This window comes from Gymnoscopelus braueri, assembly GCF_963280865.1.
Source record: "Gymnoscopelus braueri genome assembly, chromosome: 23".
Classification (NCBI taxonomy): Eukaryota; Metazoa; Chordata; class Actinopteri; order Myctophiformes; family Myctophidae; genus Gymnoscopelus; species Gymnoscopelus braueri.
Genome location: NC_137625.1, coordinates 28,942,674 through 28,946,361, shown reverse-complemented (window position 1 = coordinate 28,946,361; position 3,688 = coordinate 28,942,674).

The following is a 3,688-nucleotide window of genomic DNA, read 5'->3' as shown; positions in this document are numbered from 1 at the left end:
CAAATGTATTCTAAATCCTAACATGTTTTTTTTAAACTCTTCCTATATTGTTGCTTTATCGGTGGTGATCCAACTTTTCCATGTCAAGGACCCCCAAAATGATATGTATTTGGCCATGGACCCCCCATCTCAAAATATGTTGTTCCAGGGACCCGCAGAAGCACAAATCGGAGATGTTCACTTTAAAACATATATATATATATATATATATATTCAAAGATGTGCACACATTGTCAAGATTTTTCAAAAAATAGCAGATCTACAAGCTCATAGCGCGGCACTCGGTGCCGCGCTATGAGCTTTGTAGATCTGCTATTTTTGAATAGCCAAAGAAATCTAAAATGACACACAGATGCGTTCCCGGTCTTAAAGGGTTAATGAAACGTCTGCGTTGCGGGGTGAGGTCATCGAAGCGTCACTGTGTCTTAATCACGAGCGTTTCTCTGTGGCCTTGCACATCAGTGTTAATTATACTGCTGCTCTAGCTAATCTTCTCGGCTATAGTATAGCGATGACTCCATCAGTCATGATTACAGAGCATATAAGCTGCCTTTAATGCAGTTGACTGTGTCAGATGAGTGGAATTCCTACAGATTCATATTTGGATTAATATGAAAAAGGATGGTGATGACTGGGTTATGTGGTCACTGGGGAGTAATTGGAATCGAGTAGGCAACGTCTCACTTCAGTAGAAAGAGACAGGGTGACGTGAGTCGGGGACATGGGGCATAGTCTATTGTTGATTTTGACAGCAAATTTTGATTCAGTTTCAGTCATAGTCTTTTGAATCAAATTCCGTTTAGTTTTTGTCATATTTTAGTCATCTGAAATGTTTTACTGTTAGTCTAGTTTCAGTTGACAAAATATCATGAAATTCTTGTCGACTGAATCTAGTTGATTTAGTCGACTAAAATGTATTTTGGCGGTGCCTTGATGGCGTCGTAATGGCTGATTTTACACTTGGCTGCATGCTGAAAAACGCTCTGAAAAAAGCAGATCTACAAGCTCACAACGCGTCACATCGTGACGCGTTGCAGAGCGCAACACCCGAGCGCAACCAAACATACAATGACTTGTCTTTTAGTTCTACTGTATCTCTTCTCTTCTCTTCACTCGTCCCTCACTAACATTTTAGTCTAGTTTTTATTTGTCGATAAAATTGTCAATATATTTAGTCTTAGTTTTAGTCATCATAGCTTAGTTTTTATTTAGTTTTCGTCAGTGAAAAAAGGTAGTCGACGAACATTTTTCGTCATCGTTTTAGTTGACGAAATCAACACAATGCCAGATTCAAACCCACAACATCCTGATTATGTTTGTGCCCATGTGGTATATATGCACTAAACATGATGGCATGGGATTGTATTATTTACTGGTTTCTAAATGAAATAAGTGAATAAAGTATGATTATAGCTGCATGTGAAATGAATGAATCTATTACACCATTGGTTCTCAAACTGGGGTCCGGGGACCCCCAGGGGTCCTTGGAGGGGTACCAGGGGGTCCCCAGCAAAATGAGTTAATAAAGCGTCACAATCATTTTAACCCCTTTATCCATATTTTATACTTTTTCTATTCAAAAATATCAGATCTACAAGCTCATAGCGTGGCACCAAGTGCCACACTATGAGCTTAGATGTGCTATTTTTGAACAATCTTGAAAATGTGTGCAAATCTTTGAATATATATATATTTTTCAAAGCAAACAATTGTAACTCAAATCTTTGCTTCTGGGGGGTCCCTGGAACAAAATATTTGGAGATTGGGGTCCGCGGCCAAATTCATATAATTTTGGAGTTCCTTGACATGAAAAAGTTTGAGAACCACTGTATTACACTATAGCATTGATTTCTTACCAGTTATACAGTATTCCATCATTCCATAGCCAACCAGGAAGAGCGCACAGCAGGACCCAAAATATACTCTGCTAATAAAACAGGGACATTCAGACACATAATCAGTTGTGGAGCTGAGTTATCGGACATCATTTTGTCTTGTCGCCGCGCTGCATCTGGCTTTCAAACAGCTGCATGAAATATTGCATTCAGCGGAGAGATAAACAGCTCATTGAATGTGCCCGGTCACACCTCTTTCCTCTATGGTCAGGTGTGTCAATCTTTGAGTTTGTCAATCCTTGGGCGGCCATGGCTTACTACTGGCAGTGGTGGAAAAAGTACTCAGAAATGTTTACTTAATTAAAAGTATCAATACTGCAATGTAGAAATACTCTGTTACAAGTAAAAGTCCGGAATTCAAAATGTACTTAAAGTAAAAGTACAAAAGTATTGGTATCAAAATGTACTTAAAGTACCAACAGTAAAAGTACTAAAATGTTTGAAAATAGCAGATCTACAAGCTCACAACGCGTCGCGATGCGACGTGTTGTGAGCTTGTAGATCGGCTATTTTCAAATAGCCTATGTATAAGATAGGGCTAAAGAGCTATAATGTATGTTTTATAATGTATTAATTGACAATTGCAAAGTAACTAGTACCTAAAGTTTTCAAATAATTGTAATGGAGTAAAAGTACAATATTTGTCTCTGAGATGTAGTGGAGTAGAAGCAAAAGTATTGAAAATTGGAAATACTCAAGTAAAGTACAAATACCTCAAAGTGTTACATAAGTAAATGTACTTAGTTACTTTCCACCATGGCTTACTGGGTTTGGGCTGCCAAGCACGCAGATACTGACAGACCATAATTGACTGCATTGACTGATGGACGTGATGGACAGCTGGTGTGTGCAGCTGGCAGAAGCCGGCTGTGAGAGCGTCCATGTCGGCTGTGAGTAATGGCGTCATCACAGGCATGAAGCAACTATGATAAATGTCCAGTGTTATTAATAAAGTTTTCAAATTCACTCGACAATCTGTTCTGGCCTTCTAGCTAATTCTCCCACTCAAAACACCTGGTTCTTTGCTGTGCACTCAAATGAAAAAGAAACCATGAGAAACCATGGTGGGTTTGAATGGCAAATCAACACATCAAGCGTTTATTATGCCTGTACAATTTATTTCAAACTGAGGGATTTACTACAATAACAGCTCATCCCTCCAAGTAAAACAAAAAAATCACATCTCTCTACCCATTGCAGGAGCCTGGTAATGAGATGGTATAGTAGGATAACAAATATAATGTGCAATATACTGAACTCTTCCCCTTCAAGGATCATATCAAAGTAAACTTTGAATAAATGAAATATCAAAAGCAGTGCCGTTTTTGTTGTGAAGTACAGTCAGCACAGCTTGAGCTGCTTGGCCAGCATTGTGGGAATGTAATTAGTATACACTATAAGGCTTTGTGTCCACCAACACAGTTTTCCTAGCTGAAAACACAAGGCGCTCTTCAGTGGTGGAAAAAGTACTCACACTTTTTTTACTTAAGTAAACGTATCAATGTTGTCTATGGATTACTGACTATTGATTACTGACTCTTCCACATGAACTGTTGGTCAGTGCACATCACACTTTAATGTGAGAGAGTGCAGACCAAAAGTGTAAGAGTTGACAACCCCAAACCAGGCATTTCAAACACAAAACTAACACTGTATTGATTATGATTACACTATGTCCTTGGTAGAGCAGAGACACCATCTATTATGCCAGTTATGATGCTGATATAATAAAACATCTTTATGATTATGCTAATATGATATGGCACATTTGATATTCACTGGGCATGGATCAT